Consider the following 22111-nt stretch of genomic DNA (forward strand, 5'->3'; position numbering starts at 1 on the left):
AGAAGTGCCAGAAACAGGCACTACGAGGATGCGTGAAACGGTGCTCGCCGAAGTTGCACAAAGGAGTCCCACGTCGCCGGAGACCAACTTAGAAAGTCGTGCAATGCAGGTTAGAGTGCCGTGGACCCAGGCTTGGCTGTGCACACAGGATTTCCGCCGGAAGTGCACAGGGGCCGGAGAAGCTTGCAAAGTCGCGGTTCCCAGCAATGCAGCCCAGCGAGGTGAGGCAAGGACTTACCTCCACCAAACTTGGGCTGAAGAGTCACTGGACTGTGGGGGTCACTTGGACGGTGTCGCTGGATTCGAGGGACCTCGCTCGTCGTGCTGAGAGGAGACCCAAGGGACCGGAGATGCAGCTTTTTGGTGCCTGCGGTTGCAGGGGGAAGATTCCGTCGACCCACGGGAGATTTCTTCGGAGCTTCTGGTGCAGAGAGGAGGCAGGCTACCCCCACAGCATGCACAAGCAGGAAAACAGTCGAGAAGGCGGCAGGATCAGCGTTACAGAGTTGCAGTAGTCGTCTTTGCTACTATGTTGCAGGTTTGCAGGCTTCCAGCGCGGTCAGCGGTCGATTCCTTATCAGAAGGTGAAGAGGGAGATGCAGAGGAACTCGGCTGAGCTCATGCATTCGTTATCTAAAGTTTCCCCAGAGACAGAGACCCTAAATAGCCAGAAAAGAGGGTTTGGCTACCTAGGAGAGAGGAAAGGCTACTAACACCTGAAGGAGCCTATCACAAGGAGTCTCTGACGTCACCTGGTGGCACTGGCCACTCAGAGCAGTCCAGTGTGCCAGCAGCACCTCTGTTTCCAAGATGGCAGAGGTCTGGAGCACACTGGAGGAGCTCTGGACACCTCCCAGGGGAGGTGCAGGTCAGGGGAGTGGTCACTCCCCTTTCCTTTGTCCAGTTTCGCGCCAGAGCAGGGGCTAAGGGGTCCCTGAACCGGTGTAGACTGGCTTATGCAGAATTGGGCACCTCTGTGCCCAACAAAGCATTTCCAGAGGCTGGGGGAGGCTACTCCTCCCCTGCCTTCACACCATTTTCCAAAGGGAGAGGGTGTCACACCCTCTCTCAGAGGAAGTTCTTTGTTCTGCCATCCTGGGCCAGGCCTGGCTGGACCCCAGGAGGGCAGATGCCTGTCTGAGGGGTTGGCAGCAGCAGCAGCTGCAGAGAAACCCCAGGAAGGGCAGTCTGGCAGTACCAGGGTCTGTGCTACAGACCACTGGGATTATGGAATTGTACCAACAATGCCAGGATGGCATAGAGGGGGCAATTCCATGATCATAGACATGTTACATGGCCATATTCGGAGTTACCATGGTGAAGCTACATATAGGTAGTGACCTATATGTAGTGCACGCGTGTAATGGTGTCCCCGTACTCACAAAGTTCAGTGAATTGGCTCTGAACAATGTGGGGGCACCTTGGCTAGTGCCAGGGTGCCCTCACACTAAGTAACTTTGCACCTAACCTTTACCAGGTAAAGGTTAGACATATAGGTGACTTATAAGTTACTTAAGTGCAGTGTAAAATGGCTGTGAAATAACGTGGACGTTATTTCACTCAGGCTGCAGTGGCAGGCCTGTGTAAGAATTGTCAGAGCTCCCTATGGGTGGCAAAAGAAATGCTGCAGCCCATAGGGATCTCCTGGAACCCCAATACCCTGGGTACCTCAGTACCATATACTAGGGGATTATAAGGGTGTTTCAGTAAGCCAATGTAAATTGGTAAAAATGGTCACTAGCCTGTCAGTGACAATTTGGAAAGAAATGAGAGAGCATAACCACTGAGGTTCTGATTAGCAGAGCCTCAGTGAGACAGTTAGTCACTACACAGGTAACACATACAGGCACACTTATGAGCACTGGGGCCCTGGGTTACCAGGGTCCCAGTGACACATACAACTAAAACAACATATATACAGTGAAAAATGGGGGTAACATGCCAGGCAAGATGGTACTTTCCTACAAGTTGGCATTGTTGCCACAGATCGCACACAAGGTCATGTATACATCTATTTGGCACATACACAATACCACAACAATAAGAAATGATGCTCCTGGCATGTTGCTGACAGCAGTTCAGTAACCTGAAGAAGCACCCATGTCACACTGGAAACAATAATGCACACTTCCTCTTTTGTAAATTATCCTCATGGAATCATGTAGGTAGTGTTAATGTTGCTCCGATATAAAACACATTTGGCATGGAAATGTACACTGTAGGCAAAATGTGCAAATTGTAAGGGAGATATGTCTCTAAAATCCACAACACAATAACTCAGCTAGCCCCAGAGAAATCACCTCTACTGTATGGCACCTCTTACAATGACAAACTCTGATTGCATCAGTAGAAGTCATTTGTCCTTTGCATGTTGGGGAGGCCCAGGGATTCTCAAGTGCTTGTAGAAGGCCCTCAACATGTTGCCCAATGGGAAACTACATCACTGTCTCCATCTTGATCCTGCAAACCAAGATGTCCAGGGATGAATGGTTGTACCCAATCACACATGATTCCCACACTACTACAAGTCACTCTTTGATGCATGCCAACAGTCAGGTAACAAACCTTGCCCATTTCATATGTGCAAAGCACTTTACTGCATGATGCACATCAATGGCATGGAAATGTACATTGTGTGTAAAAACTGTAGTCCTACCTGTTATGTCCCTCATTGCTATTGCAGTTGTACATGCCAAATGACATGCATGACAGGTGAGGATATGTGTGAGCCAACAATCAAAGGTGACACACTCATGTCCATGGCACCACATGAAATGTAGGCCCATTACATGTGTCCAATTCCAAACAGGTTTGCATGCACATATACATGAGGGAGCAAATGTCAAAAGTGAAAGGTACACATGCTAACATGTAGGCACAAGTAATGTTGGCAACAATGTTGTCACACAAATCATGTCAATGGACATTACCCACTTCCCAAGGGAAAGTATTGTTCTGTAGCTGTACCAAAAGAACAATGTATGCTCTGTCACATGTATGATGGCCACCTTTACATGACAGACAGTAATAAGCCACCGGAACTCATCACACACTGAAGACAAGTGGCTTCTGGGGAGCAGATGCCGATTTACTCTCATGACCAGACACATGGCTGAAGACAGTCATCCATCACTTCTTTTTACTTTGGGATGTAACACCGAGGAGTAGTGGTCTGTTGCATAGAATTGAGACCCACTACAACAACAAACATTACTTGAATGATCAATGTACACAGCCATATGTTGTCTCTGGAGAGCAAATTTGTTTGGAGTGCACTCAGTTGTGACCCAGGTCCCTGTATGATAGGCAAGGCACATCAGTATGCATCAAAATCCATACCTACACAAACAGTTTCTCACTGTGTGTTTCACACATGGCCCATCCCCAATAGTCAGGGGGAGATGTCAGAACCTAACACATCAACTTGGCTATGTGACAGGCAGGAATATGCCTTGCACTCACCCCCTTGTGGCTGTTGTGCTCCCCTTAAACACCCATCAAGCTCAGGGTAGGCCACTGCCAGAATGCGGGCCATTAGGGGGGGGGTCATGCTCTGATGTGTACCCTGCCTACCCTGGGAGGACAGCCCCAGCTGGACCTCTGCGATCTTCTGGGCCCAGCATCACAGGTCCTCTTGTGACAGTGGGTGCTCCGCTGGCCATGCACCCCCAGGGTCTGCACCATCTGGGAGATGGCTCTCTAAATCCCCTTCTTCTGATGAGGGTTGACCTGTATAGATGCAAGAGACAAATCAAATAACTACAAACACATGTTTTGCACAAATTGTTGTGTCACACACGTCAGAAACACCAAGCACAAATGGGCAACTTGTCAGCACACCACAAATGTAATGCACAAATGCCAGTAAGTACAGGGACATGACTACACTCTTTTGGACTTATCTGCAGAATAATCCACTACCCTGGTCATGGCCTACAATGACTAAGCAAGCCTATTGACATCAGGTAGCAGTTGCTCCTGCAACATGCAGTGTGATGCGAGCCACAATAAAACACTACACACCAATGTGGCTTTTGAAGGGTAAACTCCTTAGGCCTGACTGGACAAACAGATTTACACTCTGAAAAATTAACTCCATGCATACAGTCTCTGCAGGCAACTACTATAGTACAGAATCCTCCCATATACTTGAGTGACAATGAAAGGGCTGGCATGGTGGATACAGAAAGTTTGTTCCCTGTGCATGTGTGGGCATGTGGCCTACCAAATGCAGACTCATGCCACTTCAGGGTGGGTTTCTGTGGTATGTACCTGTTGGAAATGGCCTTTCTATGGTTAATCCAAAATATTTTACCTTCCTTCTTCTCTTTTTGTGACCTCATTTTTGCTGGGGTTTAGGACTCTGCATACTTTACCACTGCTAATTAGTGCTAAAGTGCATATGCTCTCTCCTTAAAACATGGTGACATTGGCTCATACCCAAGTGGCTTATTTAATTTACGTGTAAGTCCCTAGTTAAGTGCACTACGTGTGCCCAGGGCCTGTACATTAAATGCTACTAGTGGGCTGCAGCACTGGTTTTGCCACTCACAGAAGTAGCCCCCTAACCATGTCTCAGGCCTGCCTCTGCAGTGCCTGTGTGTGCGGTTTCACTGCCACTTCGACTTGGCATTTAAAAGTACTTGCCAAGCCTTAAACTCTTCTTTTTCTACATATAAGTCACCCCTAAGGTAGGCCCTAGGTAGCCCAGGGCAGGGTGCTATGTAAGTAAAAGGTAGGACATGAACATGTGTGTTCTATATGTTATGGTAGTGTAAAACTCCTAAATTCATTTTACACTACTGTGAGGCCTGCTCCTTTCATAGAATAGCATTGGGGCTACCCTCATATACTGTTTGAGAGGTAGATCCTGATCTGAAAGGAGTAGCCAGGTCATATTTAGTATGGTCAGAATGGTGATACAAAATCCTGCTTAATGATGAAGTTGGATTTTATATTAGTATTTTAGAAATGCTACTTTTAGAAAGTGAGCATTTCTCTACACTTAAACCCTTCTGTGCCTTCCAATCCACGTCTGGCTAGGTTTAGTTGACAGCTCTCGTGTGCATTCTCTCAGACACACCCCAAACACAGGATACTCAGCCTCACTTGCATACATCTGCATTTTGAATGGGTCTTCCTTGGCTGGGAAGTTGGAGGGCTTGACATTTACATGTCAAAGGACAGTAGCCTGCCCTCCCACAAAGGACTGCCACAGCGCCCACTGGGACCCTGGCACACAGGATGGAACTGAAAGGGGACCTTGTGCACATCTAAGCCACTCTTTGAAGTCTCCCTCACTTCAGTGTCACATTTTGATATTTAAGCAGGGTCTCTGACCCTACCAACTTAGACACTTCTGAACAAGACACTTCCTGGAGAAGAGAACCTGAACCAGAACTTGCATCCTGCCAAGAATACCTGCCTGGCAGTCCAAAGGACTCACCTGACTGCTTTCTGTGAAGGACTGCTGCCTTGCTGTTGCCCTGCTCCCTTGCTGCTCTCTGGCTGTGGTGAGAAGTGCTCTCCAAGGGCTCGGATAGAGCTTGCCTCCAGTTCCCTGAAGTCTCTGGACCAAAAAGGCTTCATCTCTACAAGAAGAACTTCTTGTGCGGCAAAAATCGACACACAGCCTGCCAGAAACAATGCACAGCCTGCACCAGGGTGAAAAATTCACTGCACGCCAAACCGGAACTATGCAGCCAAACTTCGCGACGAGAAGATAGATGCAGTGCCAGCGTAGCAACTGGAAATTAGACGCATGGCCCACTGGATTGATGCACTGCCGAGCCGGAACGACACAGCCCAACTTCCAGAGAAGAATCAACGCAGCGCCTGCTATGCAGTAGAAATTTCCATGCAACAGCCACCGGATCGACGCAGCCCCTGTGACTTTGTTTTGTCAGTGCCGGAAATCCACCATTGTTCCCGAGGCATCCAAAAACCCTGCAATCCAAAGAGGATCCTCAACCGAGTGCCGAAAATCGACGCACAGCCGTCCCTGAGTGAAAACGAAACAACTCATCGCTGTGGGCTGCCCGAGAAATCGACGCACACCTCCCTGTTTTTCACACATCTTCTCCTCTGTGGTTCTTTGTGGAGATTTTGAATGCAAACCAGGTACTTTGTGCTTGAAAGAGACATTTATTGCTTTTAAGAGACTAATGACACTGTCTATCATTTTTACAGTGCTATCTCAACATATACCTATTGCATTTTAATCGTTTTGACCTGCATTTTATCAGATAAATAATATATATTTTTCTAAACACTGTGTGGTGTATTTTTGTGGTGCTATACTGTATTATTGCATGATTTATTGCACAAATAGTTTACACATTGCCTTCTAAGTTAAGCCTGACTGTTCAGTGCCAAGTACCAGAGGGTGGGCACAGGATAATTTGGATTGTGTGTGACTTACCCTGACTAGAGTGAGGGTCCTTGCTTGGACAGGGGGTAACCTGACTGCCAACCAAAGCCCCTATTTTCAACAGTACCTGTACCACAGAACACAACTTTGAACATGTGTTTCAAACCTACAGAGATTGCACACAAAGGGATGTTTGGTTCAATTTCTGCTATGTAACCAAGCTACTGAGTCACATGTCCTAGCCTTCCAGGAACTTACACACTGTCTGCTCTGTGGGTTTGTCATTTGTGCAATACGCCTGTATAGGACAAATATGACTTCTGTGAAGGTGACAACAGAGCTGTGGGAGTAACGGACCTGACTGGAATCAAAGACACACATTGATAATGATGCAAAATGTACATATGGACTAGTTCATGGAGTTACCTCAGTACCTATTCGTAATCTAGCCAATGGACTGAGGTATTCAGGGCAACGTTTGTCACTAAAGCCTCATGTTGGCCACTAGACAGGATCTGCAGGTCTACAGGAAGCGGGCACAGTGCCACAGTTGCGTGGCTACAGTGACTCTCAAACAGCCTGGAGTATGTCCCATACTGGGAGAAACATTTGACAGGCTCTGATCTCTTCGGGCTGCGCATACAGAACCTATATGACACTCACATTTCCATCCCTTCCATGCATGACAGTACCTCATGTAGCATCAGCAATTTAGCTTGTGTGGCAACCTGAAGTGCACAGTGAGTCATGATATGCCTTCCAGACAACAGTTTGGCAAGGACAGGTTTGGGGTGAAGGAACTGTGGCACAATACATATTGCTTACAAGATCCTCAAATGACAAGACAAGGTGCATGCACAGCTCATGTTGTCTAACATTTATAACCATCATAAACAATGAAATGTCATTGTATGGCAATAAAGTTCCTTGCCTATTTATGTGCATCTAACACAAGGAGGACCCAGGGCCTCAAAAAACATCACACAACACAATGTGAATGACCACAACATATAGTAATGGTCTCCAGTACCTGCACCATGTACATCCCATTTGTGCCACACAAACTGCAACAACAGGCACACAAGAACTCTGACTGGAACACAGGGACACAATGCAGCCTATGAGGAGGGAAAGGATGGTATTGAACAGAATCATTTGTGCCTATAAGGTACTTACTTGCTCCTCTGGTGAGCCATAGAGCTAACCGAACAGGGGAATGACCTCTTTTATAAGCCTCTCCCGCTCCTCTGGAGAGCTTGCAGGCACCTGCTGGATGTGTCTTGATTGCTCCGGCTGGCACACAGCAACTGTAGTGGAGGAGGTGTTGCAGTGTCAGGAGTCAAGCGACTGCACACCGCACAGTACACATACGCCACATACGCAGCCATTACCACCGACAGACACAGCCATTGGGCTGCGACCACCACAGGCAACACCATTATCCTATGGCTGTGTCTGCCGCAGTTGGGACCACCCTCCGTACAGACAACTTCCCCCGGCGGAATCAGGTGGTTCTTGATGCGCAGTGGGGTAGGTCAGGCATCCTAAATCTGTCTTGTTGTGTAGGTCTTACACAGCACGCATATGACGGTGGTACTCTGTCCACCACTGCTGCCTGTATTTTTGGTGGTCGGAAGAGACTGTCACATTTTGAGGGGCAATTAAGTAGCAGATAGTTGAGTGTCGCCCCAATCCATGTTGTGAACACATGTATTCCCACCCTTTGGGGTCCCAATTGACCCTTTTGTAGTTGGCATCTGTGATGTGTACTGGGTGTGATGTATTTTCAGTCAGAAATGTTTTTCTCACATGATTTTGTTGGTATGCATCATGTATATTGCTCTGGACACAGTGACTAATGTTCCAAATCATGTTTATTCATATATAGGTATGCTGGGAGATGAGGATGTGACAATCTACTGTCTACCATCCATTGCCAGACCTTCAGACCATGGACCACTGAACAAATCTTTCACAACAGAAAAAATGTTAATTCCATCAACATGCAAGTTGTCTCTTTGGCGGATCTCTACATCTCCAACATGTGTGCCTGTTTTCCTGGATCAGCCCATGATTCCTTTATAATGCGGAACAGCACTGTTTGGAATGGGGTCCCTAGTTGGCAGTCGGTTTGCACACTATCCAAGTAGGGACCCTCACTATAGTCAGGATGAGGGAGATATGCAGCTCAGATAACCCCTGCTCACCCCCTTGGTAGCTTGGCACAAGCAATCAGGCTTATCATAGAAGCATTGTGTAAAACATTTGCACAGAAAACACAGTAATACAGTAAAAACACTACAAAAGTACACCACACCAGTTTTAGAAAAATAGCCAATATTTATCTGTGTCAAACAAGACCAAAATGAGAAAAGATCCAACTTATAGTAATAAATATATGAATTTTGCAAGAATTTACTTAAAAAATACAGGGGGTCATTCCGACCTCGGCGGTCTTTTCAATAGACCGCCGAGGGACCGCCGTACGGAAGACCGCCAGTGCTGGCGGTCTTCCCCATGGGCCATTCTGACTGTTGGCAGAGCTCCGCCCGTTTTCGGATGAAGAGCCGCCAACAGCCATACTGGCGGCAGGCGGGAAGTGGAGGTAGCTCCATCTCCACCGCCACGCCAACAGAACACCGCCCAGCGAATCACGACCTGTGATTCGCTGTGGCGGTGTTCTGTTGGCGTGGCGGTGTCGGCGGAGCTGCCCGTTCCCTCCCGGAGGATCACCAGGAACAGGTAAGGTGATCGTCCGCTAGGGAAGGGGGGTGGGGGGTGTTGTGAGTTGTGTTCGTGCATGGGGGTGTGCGTGTGTGTATATTGAGGGGGCGTGTGAATGCGTGCATGAATGCGTGGGGGTGTGTGTATGTGCATGAATGCGGGGGGGTGTGTGTATGTGCATGAATGCGTGCATGAATGCGGGGGGTGTGTGTATGTGCATGAATGCGTGCCTGTATGTGTGTATGTGTGTGTATATGTTGGGGATCGGGGTGGGGGACGGGGGTCCTGCAACCTTTTGGGGGTGGCAGGGGTGGTGGGGGGGTAGGGGAGGGAGTCGGGGTGGGGGTTGGGGTGGGGGAGACCCCTATCAGTGCCAGGGAAGGGATTCCCTGGCACTGATAGTGCCTACCACCATGGATTGCATGGCGGTCCCCAACCGCATGAAATCCATGGCGGTAAGCCGGGGTCAGGCGGGTTGGAATACCGCCGGCGGTATGTGACGACCACCGGGCTGGAGACCCAGGTCTCCAGCCCGTCGGTCGTTACCGCCGTGGCGGTCGGAACGGTGAAGCGGCGGCTGACCATGGCGGTAACCGCCATGGTCAGAATACATGAAAAAAGACTGCCAGCCTGTTGGCGGTCTTACTGCCGCTTCACCGCTGACCGCCAGGGTCAGAATGACCCCCACAGTTCCTTGAAGTCGATAGCTCTGTCTGGGGCTATCACGGCGTCATGAACAACTAATCCAACAGTTCAGGCTGGCCACGGCATAGCAGGCCAGCTACAATGTTGGGAAGTCCTGAAAACAGTACCTGGGAAATGAAGGGTGTTGTGATCCTCGCAATGAAATCCGGAGTGCAGCGTCACAGGCGTCGGTTACGGAGGTCAGTGCAGGGGCTGTCGGGCCCTTGAAGTCACACATGTTGCAAATCGAACTCCCGGCTGATGACGAAGTCAGGAGCACTGGCGTTGATGGCATTGGGGTTGCGGTGCGAAGCAGGACAATGCGATGTGCGGTGCCTACAGGTCACGGTGCAGGCAATGGCTGAGTAATGCCGTCCTGCGGCGTCAGTGAGACCAGGGCTGCAGTGTGAAATGGGGAGGTGCAACGTGTGGCGTATCCAGGTCGCGGTGTAGGCAGCAGGGTCATTGTTGCTGAAGCGCTGTTATTGGTAGGCCTAAGGTGGCGGTATTACATGGGCGAGGCACGCTCTGTGCAGCACCCACCGGTCATTGTGCAGACAGCTGCGTCTGTTGACAATGCTGGAGTTGATGGCTCCAGGGCTGCGGTGCGGGATGGGATGATCCATTGTGTACCTCACAAGCGGTGTCCTCAGGCCACAGTGGGGGCAGCAGCGTCAGGGTCAGCATGGAGCGGCGTTGTTGGGGATGCCAAGACTGCGGTATGAGCAAGGCGATGCAGAGTGCAAGGCCCACGGGTCACTGTGCAAGGAGTGGTTTGATGGCGGCGTCCAGTGGCAGCCTCGGCAAGACCAGGGTCACAGTGCAAAGCGGGGCCCGCCTCCATTCGGCAGTGTCAGACCACGGTGGACGCAGCAGTGACATTGAAAGCATTGTGGTGGTTTTTCTTCTGTTGCAGCACAAAACACACAGTTTCCAGGGCTGTAGGCATGAATCAGAAGTCTTTGATGTTACTGAGACTTCCAACAGGAGGCAAGCTCTATTTCAAGCCCTTGGAGAAACTCCACAAGCAGGAAACATAGCAAAGGTCAGTCTTTGCACTTTTTAAGGCAGAATCAGCAACTGCAGGCCAACCCAGCAAAGCACACACAGCAAAGGGGCAGTACTCAGCTCTTCTTCTTGGCAGACGTTCCTCTGGACCCAGAAGTGTTTTATAAGTCTGGGATTTTGGGTCCAGAACTTATACCAGTTCTAGCCTTTGAAGTAGGCAAACTTCAAAGGAAAGCCTCTGTTGTTCACAAAATCCTGCCTTAGCCAGGCCTGGCTCCAGACACGCTCCAGGGGGCCGGAGACTTCATTGTGGAAGGACAGGCACAGCCCTTTCAGGTGCAGGTGTCAGCTCCTCCCTCCCCATTCTAGCCCAGGAGACTCATCAGGACATGCAGACTACAACCCAGCTCCCTTTGTGTCACTGTCTAGATAGAATTCACAAACAGCACAACTGTCAGTCTGATCCAGACATGAACTCCACAGGCAGGCAGAGGCACAGAATGGTTAAGCAAGAAAATGCCCACTTTCTAAAAGTTCAGAGGCCCCAATCTCTATCTGCTCCCAATGGGAAACTGCACTTCAAAGACATTTAAAGGGAGTCCCCATGTTAACCTATGGAAGAGATTGGCCTTGCAATAGTGAAACACGAATTTGGCAGTATTTCGCTACCAGGACATGTCAAACACACCAGTGCATGTCCTACCTTTTAAATAAACTGCACCCTGTCCATGGGGCTACGTAGGGCCTAACTTAGGGGTGACTTATGTGTAGTGAAATGGAAGGTTTGGGTCTGGCAAGTGGGTTCAGTTACCAGGTCGAATTAGCAGTGCAAAACTGCGTACACAGATACTGCAGTGGCAGGTGTAGGAAAGTACCATCTTGCCTGGCATGTTACCCCCATATTTCACTGTATATATGTTGTTTTAGTTGTATGTGTCACTGGGACCCTGCCAGCCAGGGCCCCAGTGCTCATAAGTTTGCCCTGTATGTGTTACCTGTGTTATGACTAACTGTCTCACTGAGGCTCTGCTAATCAGAACCTCAGTGGTTATGCTCTCTCATTTCTTTCAAATTGTCACTAACAGGCTAGTGACCAATTTTACCAATTTACATTGGCATACTGGAACACCCTTATAATTCCCTAGTATATGGTACTGAGGTACCCAGGGTATTGAGGTTCCAGGAGAACCCTATGGGCTGCAGCATTTCTTTTGCCACCCATTGGGAGCTCTGACAATTCTTACACAGGCCTGCCACTGCAGCCTGAGTGAAATAACGTCCACGTTATTTCACAGCCATTTTACACTGCACTTAAGTAACTTATAAGTCACCTATATGTCTAACCTTTACCTGGTAAAGGTTGGGTGCTAAGTTACTTAGGGCCACATGTAGCAACCCGTTTGCGAGTCGCAAACGGCGAAGTTCGCCGTTTGCGAGTCGCAAACGTGGGTTTGGCATGCAGAAATGCATATTGCGAGTCGTTACCGACTCGCAATATGCATTTGCGAGTCGCAAATAGGAAGGGATGTTCCCTTCCTATTTGCGAGTCGCTGTGGGATGCAATACCATTTGCGACCGCGTACGCGGTCGCAAATGGCATCGCAGTTACCATCCACTTCAAGTGGATGGTAACCCACTCGCAAATTGGAAGGGGTCCCCATGGGACCCCTTCCAGTTTGTGACTGGACCCCAAAATATTTTTTCAGGGCAGGGAGTGGTCCAAGGGACCACTCCCTGCCCTGAAAAAATACCGAAACAAAAGGTTTCGTTTTTTTGCAGTGCAGCTCGTTTTCCTGTCAGGAAAACGGGCTACACTTCAAAAAAAAAAAAACTGCTTTATTTAAAAGCAGGTCGCGAACATGGAGGTCTGCTGACGTCAGCAGGCCTCCATGTTAGCGAGTGCCTATACTCGCAATGGGGCCGCAATTTGCGACCCACCTCATGAATATTCATGAGGTGGGTCATTGCGACCCCATTGCAAGTCGCAGTCGGTGTCTGAGACACCGTACTGCATAGCAAATTGCGACTTGCAATTTGCGAGTCGGATGGACTCGCAAATTGCAAGTCGCAATTTTGCTTTTTGCTACATCTGGCCCTTAGTGTGTGGGCACCCTGGCATTAGCCAAGGTGCCCCCACATTGTTCAGGGCCAATTCCCCGGACTTTGTGAGTGCGGGGACACCATTACACGCTTGCACTACATATAGGTCACTACCTATGTGTAGCTTCACAATGGTAACTCCGAATATGGCCATGTAACATGTCTAAGATCATGGAATTTCCCCCTCTATGCCATCCTGGCATTGTTGGTACAATCCCATGATCCCACGGGTCTGTAGCACAGACCCGGGTACTGCCAAACTGCCTTTTCAGGGGTTTCACTGCAGCTGCTGCTGCTGCCAACCCCTCAGACAGGTGCCCTCCTGGGGTCCAGCCAGGCTTGGCCCAGGAAGGCAGAACAAAGGACTTCCTCAGAGAGAGGGTGTTACACCCTCTCCCTTTGGAAAAAGGTTTTCAGGCAGGGGAGGAGTAGCCTCCCCCAGCCTCTGGAAATGCTTTCATGGGCACAGATGGTGCCCATTTTTGCATAAGCCAGTCTACACCGGTTCAGGGACCCCTCAGCCCTGCTCTGGCGCGAAACTGGACAAAGGAAAGGGGAGTGACCACTCCCCTGACCTGCACCTCCCCTGGGAGGTGCCCAGAGCTCCTCCAGTGTGCTCCAGACCTCTGCCATCTTGGAAACAGAGGTGCTGCTGGCACACTGGACTGCTCTGAGTGGCCAGGGCCAGCAGGTGACATCAGAGACTCCTTCTGATAGGCTCCTTCAGGTGTTGCTAGCCTATCTTCTCTCCTAAGTAGCCAAACCCTCTTTTCTGGCTATTTAGGGTCTCTGCTTTGGGGATTTCCTTAGATAACGAATGCACAAGCTCATCAGAGTTCCTCTGCATCTCTCTCTTCACCTTCTGCCAAGGAATCGACTGCTGACCGCGCTGGAAGCCTGCAAAACTGCAACAAAGTAGCGAAGACGACTACTGCAACTCTGTAACGCTGAACCTGCCGCCTTCTCGACTGTTTTCCTGGTGGTGCATGCTGTGGGGGTAGTCTGCCTCCTCTCTGCACTAGAAGCTCCGAAGAAATCTCCCGTGGGTCGACGGAATCTTCCCCCTGCAACCGCAGGCACCAAAGAACTGCATCACCGGTCCCCTGGGTCTCCTCTCAGCACAACGAGCGAGGTCCCTTGAATCCAGCAACTCTGTCCAAGTGACTCCCACAGTCCAGTGACTCTTCAGTCCAAGTTTGGGGGAGGCAAGTCCTTGCCTCCCCACGCCAGACTGCATTGCTGGGAACCGCGTCTTTTGCAGCTACTCCGGCCTCTCTGCACTTCCGGCGGAAATCCTTTGTGCACAGCCAAGCCTGGGGCCACGGCACTCTAACCTGCATTGCACGACCTCCTGAGTTGTCCTCCGGTGGCGTGGGACTCCTTTGTGCGACTTCGGGTGAGCACCATTTCACTCCTCTTTGTAGTGCCTGTTCCGGCACTTCTGCGGGTGCTGCCTGCTTCTGAGAGGGCTCCTCGTCCTGCTGGGTACCCCCTCTGTCCCCTGACGCAATTGGCGACATCCTGGTCCCTCCTGGGCCACAGCAGCATCCAAAAACCCTAACCGCACGACTTGCAGCTAGCAAGGCTTGTTTGCAGTCTTTCTTCAGGAAAACACTTCTGCACGACTCTCCACGGCGTGGACATCCATCCTCCAAACAGGAAGTTTCTAGCCCTTGTCGTTCCTGCAGAATTCTCAGCTTCTACTGCCTAGTAGCAGCTTCTTTGCACCCACAGCTGGCATTTCCTGGGCATCTGCCCACTCTCGACTTGGTCGTGACTTTTGGACTTGGTCCCCTTGTTCCACAGGTACCCTCGTCTGGAAATCCATCATTGTTGCATTGCTGGTTTTGGTCTTTCCTGCAGAATTCCCCTATCACGACTTCTGTGCTCTTTGGGGAACTTTAGAGCACTTTGCACTCACTTTTCAGGGTCTTGGGGTGGGCTATTTTTCTAACCCTCACTGTTTTCTTACAGTCCCAGCGACCCTCTACAAGGTCACATAGGTTTGGGGTCCATTCGTGGTTCGCATTCCACTTTTGGAGTATATGGTTTGTGTTGCCCCTATCCCTATGTGGCCCCATTGCATCCTATTGTAACTATACATTGTTTGCACTGTTTTCTAATACTATACTGCATATTTTTGGTATTGTGTACATATATCTTGTGTATATTTGCTATCCTCATACTGAGGGTACTCACTGAGATACTTTGGCATATTGTCATAAAAATAAAGTACCTTTATTTTTAGTATATCTGTGTATTGTGTTTTCTTATGATATTGTGCATATGACACTAGTGCTACTGTAGGAGCTTCACTCGTCTCCTAGTTCAGCCTAAGCTGCTCTGCTAAGCTACCATTATCTATCAGCCTAAGCTGCTAGACACCCTATACACTAATAAGGGATACCTGGGCCTGGTGCAAGGTGTAAGTACCCCCTTGGTACTCACTACAAGCCAGTCCAGCCTCCTACATTGGTTGTGCAGCGGTGGGATAAGTACTTTGTAACTACTTACCACTTTTGTCATTGTACTTTTCATAAGAGAAAAATATACAAAACAAGTTCAGTGTATGTACACCTAACCAAAATGTTTTGCATTCCTTTTCTCACTTCTTTTCTAAAGTGCTGAAAAGTACCTCTAAACTTTCTAAAAAGTTCTTAAAAAGTTTTAAAAGTTTTTTTTTCTGTCTTTCCAAAAGTTCTGAAAAACTTTTTTCTCACTTTTTCTATCCCTTAAACACTTTCTAAAATGTCTGGCACAGGCCAAACTGTTGATCTGGCCAAACATGCTTATGATCACCTTAGCTGGAAAGGAGCAAGGAGTCTCTGCATAGAAAGAGGTTTAAGTGTAAGGAAGAATCCCTCTAGAGAACTGTTGGTTAACATGCTTGTTGAACAAGATAAAGCCAGAGGTGGCACTTCTGGTGAAAAATTAGCTGATGGTTCCCACTCTGATTCTGGGGCACCCCTAGCAAAAGATGTGGGAGGGAAGATTTGCAGCCTGCCCCCTAGCAAGCCACCTAGCATAGCTGGTACTGATGTAGAGTCACATCATACTGATAGTGTTGTCTCACATCACAGTAAGAGTAGCCCTTCTCATCATAGTAGAAGTGCTGTTTCTGTTAGCCAAGCTGTTAAGGTGCCATCTGTTAGGGACAGGTCTCCTTCTGTTCATTCTCACCATACTTCTGTATCAAGGAATGACCCACCCACCCACCCTGATGACAGAGTGTTAGAAAGGGAGCTCAATAGATTGAGAGTGGAACAAACCAGACTGAAGCTCAAGAAGCAACAGCTGGATTTGGATGGGCAGTCCTTAGAAGTGGAAAGAGAAAGACAGAAATTGGGTTTAGAAACCCATGGTGGCAGCAGCAGTATTGCCCATAGTCATCCTGCAAAAGAGCATGATTCCAGGAATCTGCACAAGATAGTTCCCCCTTGTAAGGAGGGGGATGACATTAACAAGTGGTTTGCTGCACTTGAGAGGGCCTGTGTTGTACAGGATGTCCCTCAAAGACAGTGGGCTGCTATCCTATGGCTATCATTTAGTGGAAAGGGCAGGGATAGGCTCCTTACTGTAAAAGAAAGTGATGCCAATAATTTTGCAGTTCTTAAGAATGCACTCCTAGATGGTTATGGCTTAACCACTGAACAGTACAGAATGAAGTTCAGAGAAACCAAAAAGGAGTCTTCACAAGACTGGGTAGACTTTGTTGACCATTCAGTGAAGGCCTTGGAGGGGTGGTTACATGGCTGTAAAGTTACTGATTATGAAAGCCTGTATAACTTAATCCTGAGAGAGCATATACTTAATAACTGTGTGTCTGATTTGTTGCACCAGTACCTGGTGGACTCTGACCTGACCTCTCCCCAAGAATTGGGAAAGAAGGCAGACAAATGGGTCAGAACAAGGGTGAACTGAAAAGTTCATACAGGGGGTGACAAAGATGGCAAGAAGAAGGATGGTAAGTCTTCTGACAAGGGTGGGGACAAATCTAAAAATGAGTCTTCATCAGGCCCACAAAAACACTCTGGTGGGGGAGGTGGGTCCAAATCCTCTTCAAATCAAAACAAAGAAAATAAACCATGGTGCTATTTATGTAAAATAAAAGGCCATTGGACAACAGATCCCAGTTGTCCAAAGAAAAGCACCAAGCCTCCTACCACTACAACCCCTACTGCTACACCTAGTGTCCCTACTAATAGCAGTGGTGGTGGGAGCAAACCTACTAATAGCCAATCCAAGGGAGTAGCTGGGCTCACTTTTGGTAGTTTTAGTTGGGGTTGGTCTTGTTAGGGAGACCACAGAGGCTGTGTTAGTCTCTGAGGGGGCTATTGATTTAGCCACCTTAGTTGCTTGTCCCCTTAACATGGATAAGTACAAGCAACTACCCCTAATAAATGGTGTTGAGGTTCAGGCCTACAGGGACACAGCTGCCAGTGTTACAATGGTAATAGAGAAGCTGGTCCACCCTGAACAACACCTACTTGGTCACCAGTACCAAGTAACCGATGCTCACAACAACACACTTAGCCACCCCATGGCTGTTGTAAATCTCAACTGGGGGGGGGGTTACTGGTCCAAAGAAAGTTGTGGTTGCCTCAGATTTACCTGTAGACTGTCTACTTGGAAATGATTTAGAGACATCAGCTTGGTCAGATGTGGAGTTGGAGGCCCATGCAGCAATGCTCGGCATTCCAGGGCATATTTTTGCTTTGACAAGGGCTCAGGCCAAAAAACAAAAAGGACAGGGTGACTTGGATCCTGGAAGAATGGACCAAGTGCTCCCTAAAGCTAGGGCTAGTAGAAGTAAAGCACTACCTACTATCCCTCCCTCTACAGCGGATTCTACTTCTGAGGAAGAAGAATTTCCACCCTGTGCAGAACCTACACCAGAGGAGCTGGAAGCAGACACTGCTGAGCTTTTGGGTGAAGGGGGGCCTGCCAGGGAGGAGCTGAGTGTGGCACAGCAGACCTGTCCCACACTAGAGGGTCTAAGGCAGCAAGCTGTCAAACAAGCAAATGGGGAGGTCAGTGACTCTCACAGAGTTTACTGGGAGGACAACCTCTTGTACACTGAAGCAAGGGATCCAAAACCTGGAGCTGCCAGGAGATTGGTGATTCCTCAGGAGTACAGAAAGTTCCTCCTAACTCTAGCCCACGACATTCCCCTAGCTGGACATTTGGGGCAAATGAAAACTTGGGACAGGCTTGTCCCCTTGTTTCATTGGCCTAGAATGTCAGAGGGCACAAAGGAATTTTGTAAGTCCTGTGAAACCTGTCAAGCCAGTGGCAAGACAGGTGGCACTCCAAAGGCACCCCTTATCCCACTGCCTGTGGTTGGGGTTCCCTTTGAAAGGGTAGGGGTTGACATAGTTGCCCCCCTTGACCCTCCTACTGCTTCAGGCAATAGGTTTATCTTGGTGGTAGTGGACCATGCCATCAGATATCCTGAAGCAATTCCTCTAAGGACCACTACAGCTCCTGCAGTGGCAAAGGCCCTCCTGGGAATCTTTTCCAGGGTGGGCTTCCCAAAAGAGGTGGTATCAGACAGGGGAAGCAATTTCATGTCTGCTTACTTAAAGGCCATGTGGAAAGAGTGTGGTGTTACATACAAGTTCACTACACCCTATCATCCACAAACATATGGACTGTTGGAGAGATTTAACAAAACTCTCAAAGGCATGATTATGGGACTCCCTGAAAAACTCCGCAGGAGATGGGATATCCTATTACCTTGCCTCCTTTTTGCTTACAGGGAGGTACCCCAAAAAGGAGTGGGCTTCAGCCCCTTTGAACTCCTATTTGGACACCCTGTAAGAGGTCCTCTAACACTTGTTAAGGAGGGTTGGGAACAACCTTTAAAAGCTCCAAAGCAAGACATAGTGGACTATGTACTTGGCCTCAGATCAAGGATGGCTGAGTACATGAAAAAGGCCAGTAAAAACCTTCAGGCCAGCCAAGAGCCCCAAAAGCAATGGCATGACCAGAAGGCTGTTTTGGTTCAGTACCAACCAGGGCAGAAAGTGTGGGTCTTGGAGCCTGTGGCCCCAAGAGCACTCCAAGATAAATGGAGTGGACCCCACACAATTGTTGAGAAAAAGGGTGAAGTCACCTACTTAGTTGACTTAGGCACTGCCAGGAGTCCCCTTAGGGTGCTCCATGTCAATCGCCTGAAACCCTACTATGACAGGGCTGATCTCACCCTGCTCATGGCAACAGATGAGGGACAGGAAGAAGAGAGTGACCCTCTCCCTGATCTCTTCTCTTCCACAGAACAAGATGCTCTAGTGGAAGGTGTAGTACTGGCAGATTGTCTTACTGCTGAGCAGAAAGACCACTGCATAAATCTCCTGGGTCAGTTTTCTGAACTCTTCTCTACTGTGCCAGGCACCACTTCTTGGTGTGAGCACACTATAGATACTGGAGACAGCTTGCCTGTCAAAAGTAAGATCTATAGGCAGCCTGACCATGTCAGAGACTGCATAAAACAAGAAGTGCAGAAAATGCTTGAACTAGGAGTGGTTGAGCACCCTGAAAGTCCATGGGCCTCTCCTGTGGTACTTGTACCAAAACCTCATTCCAAAGATGGAAAGAAGGAAATGCGGTTTTGTGTAGACTATAGAGGTCTCAACCAAGTAACCAAAACTGATGCTCACCCTATACCCAGGGCAGATGAGCTCATAGATACTGTTATAGATCCTTCATAAATACTGCTGTATCCTGGGGAGTGCAAAGCCATAGTCTCTCAAGTCTTTCCAGTGGGTGCTTTGCCCACTGCTCTATCCTGGGGAGTGCAAAGCCACAGTCTCTCAAGTGGATGCCTTTCTGCACTGGTTCTGGAGGGGGCATTGTGCCCAGAGTGCTTCATCCTGACAAGGACTGAGGTAGTGGATGCCTTTCTCCACTGGTTCTGGAGGGGGCTTTTGGCCCAGAGTGCTTCATCCTGCCAAGGACTGAGGTAGTGGATGTGATTCTCCACTGGTTCTGGAGGAGACTTTGTGCCCAGAGTGCTTCATCCTGCCAAGGACTGAGGTAGTGGATGTGATTCTCCACTGGTTCTGGAGGGGACTTTGTGCCCAGAGTGCTTCATCCTGCCAAGGACTGAGGTAGTGGATGTGATTCTCCACTAGTTCTGGAGGGGGTTTTGTGCCCAGAGTGCTTCATCCTGCCAAGGACTGAGGTAGTGGATGTATCTCTCCACTGCTTCTGGAGGGACTTTGTACCCAGAGTGCTTCATCCTGCCAAGGACTGAAGTAGTGGATGTGATTCTCCACTGGTTCTGGAGGGGGCTTTGTGCCCTGAGTGCTTCATTCTGCCAAGGTCTGAGGTAGTGGATGTGATTCTCCACTGGGTCTGGAGGGGGCTTTGTGCCCAGAGTGCTCTACGTGCAGTGTGGCCGGTACAATTCCCTCACCTGGGTGTGTGTGCCACCGGATTGGCGAGGTACAGGTAGCATGATACGCCATGGAGGCAGAGACATACCCCACACTGCTGCGGCTTCGCCTGCCACCTGCAGGTGCAAACAGTGATGGAAGTCATGCCTCATGGAAGCTGGCCAGGGTCCAGGAACTCTCCTCCAGCCTCGGACGACTGACCACTGGGGATGGTAGACATGTCAGCGGTGGTGCCACTGTCCGGGTACATTGCGGGGCCGGTGGCGGTGCTTGTGGTGGTGTCTGTGGCGGCACATGGGTCAGCACCTGCTGAGGGACACAGCAGGACGTCTTCTGCAGCCTCGGATGGCTGCCCACTGGGGAAGAGGCTGGGAACTGTCGCTGAGGCTGTAGACGTGCCGGTGGCGGTGCAGGTGGCATTTGTGGTGGCGGGGCAGCTAGCAGTGTTCTCCGCCGTACAGGTTGGTGTGGTCATGGACAGAAGTTGTGACACTGATCCCTCAGTTGGTGCCACCATGCCCTCTCCTGACCTGCTCTTCTGCTTTCGGCCCTTCCCCACCTTTGATGGTGCCACAGTTTTCTTGCCACTATCCCCTTTAATTTTGCTGAGCCCTTGGTGGCTGGTAGTTTTGGCTTCTCCCTCCGGGATGTGGAAACCTTTTACACCTTTGCAGGTGGCGGAATGTCCTTGCCCTCAATGCGTAGCACACTGGCAGCCCTGATGGGTGGCGCACTCAATGACCCCGCAGTTGCTGGCACCACTGTGCCTGGGGATTTGGTGGCTGAGGTGCTGGGCTGGGACCTGGAAAGCCTGGCCCTAAGGGAAGGATGGGGAGGAGGTGAAGGGAAGAGGTCAATTCTTAGACACACTGGGACGGGAAGATGGAGGGGGTTTGGCAGTGGAGGAAGAGGTAGTGGTTGTAGGAGGTGTACGTCTGCTGAATAAGGATGAAGGTGCATGGGCCAGAGGCTGTTGTGAGGTGGATGGCTGTTGGGTAGGTGTGTGCCTGCGTTTGTGTACTTTGGGAGGAGGGCTTACAGACACACTGGGAGAGGACACAGGGGATGTGTGAATAGTAGTGGGGGTGGTGAGTGCATGTGAGCAGTGTGTGGTGATGGGCGTGCTGGTGATAGAGGTAGTGGCTGAGGATGTAGTGCATGCAGGTGTGAGACATGGAGGGAGGAGGAGGACGTGGATGAGGGGGACACAGTGGAGGCAGTGGATGTTGCTGTGTCTGTATGGGTATGGTGCTTGTGTGAGTGCCTGTGGGATGTGTGGTGCTTATGTTTGCCATGTCCACTCTTGTGTGTTGATGAGTGTGCATGCTGGTCTGATGGTGTGCTTGGGATAGGCTGAGGTACAGGGGATAGGGTCTGGGTGGAGGAAGTTGGAAGGGGGAGGCTGGACACAGGGACAATGGCTGCCATCAGTGCTGAGGCCAGAACCTGAAATGCTCTCTGTTGGGCCGCCTGCCCAGAATGAATGCCCTCCAGGTATGCATTTGTTTGTTGCAAATGCCTCTAAACACCCTGGATGGCATTCATAATGGTAGATTGCCCAACAGTGAGGGATTTCAGGAGGTCAATAGCCTCCTCACTAAGGGCAGCAGGGCTGACTGGGGCAGGGCCTGAGGTGCCGGGGGCGAAGGAGATGCCCATCCTCCTGGGTGAGCGGGCACAGGACACATGCTGAGGGACTGCTGGGAGGACAGTGCTGGTAGGGGGGTGGCGGCTGTACCTGTTGATGCGGTGGGCACAGAGGTGCCCGCCACCACAAAGGAGCTCCCATCAGAGGAGGAGTCGCTGTCACTGGTGTATGCTCCTGTCC

The sequence above is a fragment of the Pleurodeles waltl genome, chromosome 12 (assembly GCF_031143425.1).
Source record: "Pleurodeles waltl isolate 20211129_DDA chromosome 12, aPleWal1.hap1.20221129, whole genome shotgun sequence".
Lineage (NCBI taxonomy): Eukaryota > Metazoa > Chordata > Amphibia > Caudata > Salamandridae > Pleurodeles > Pleurodeles waltl.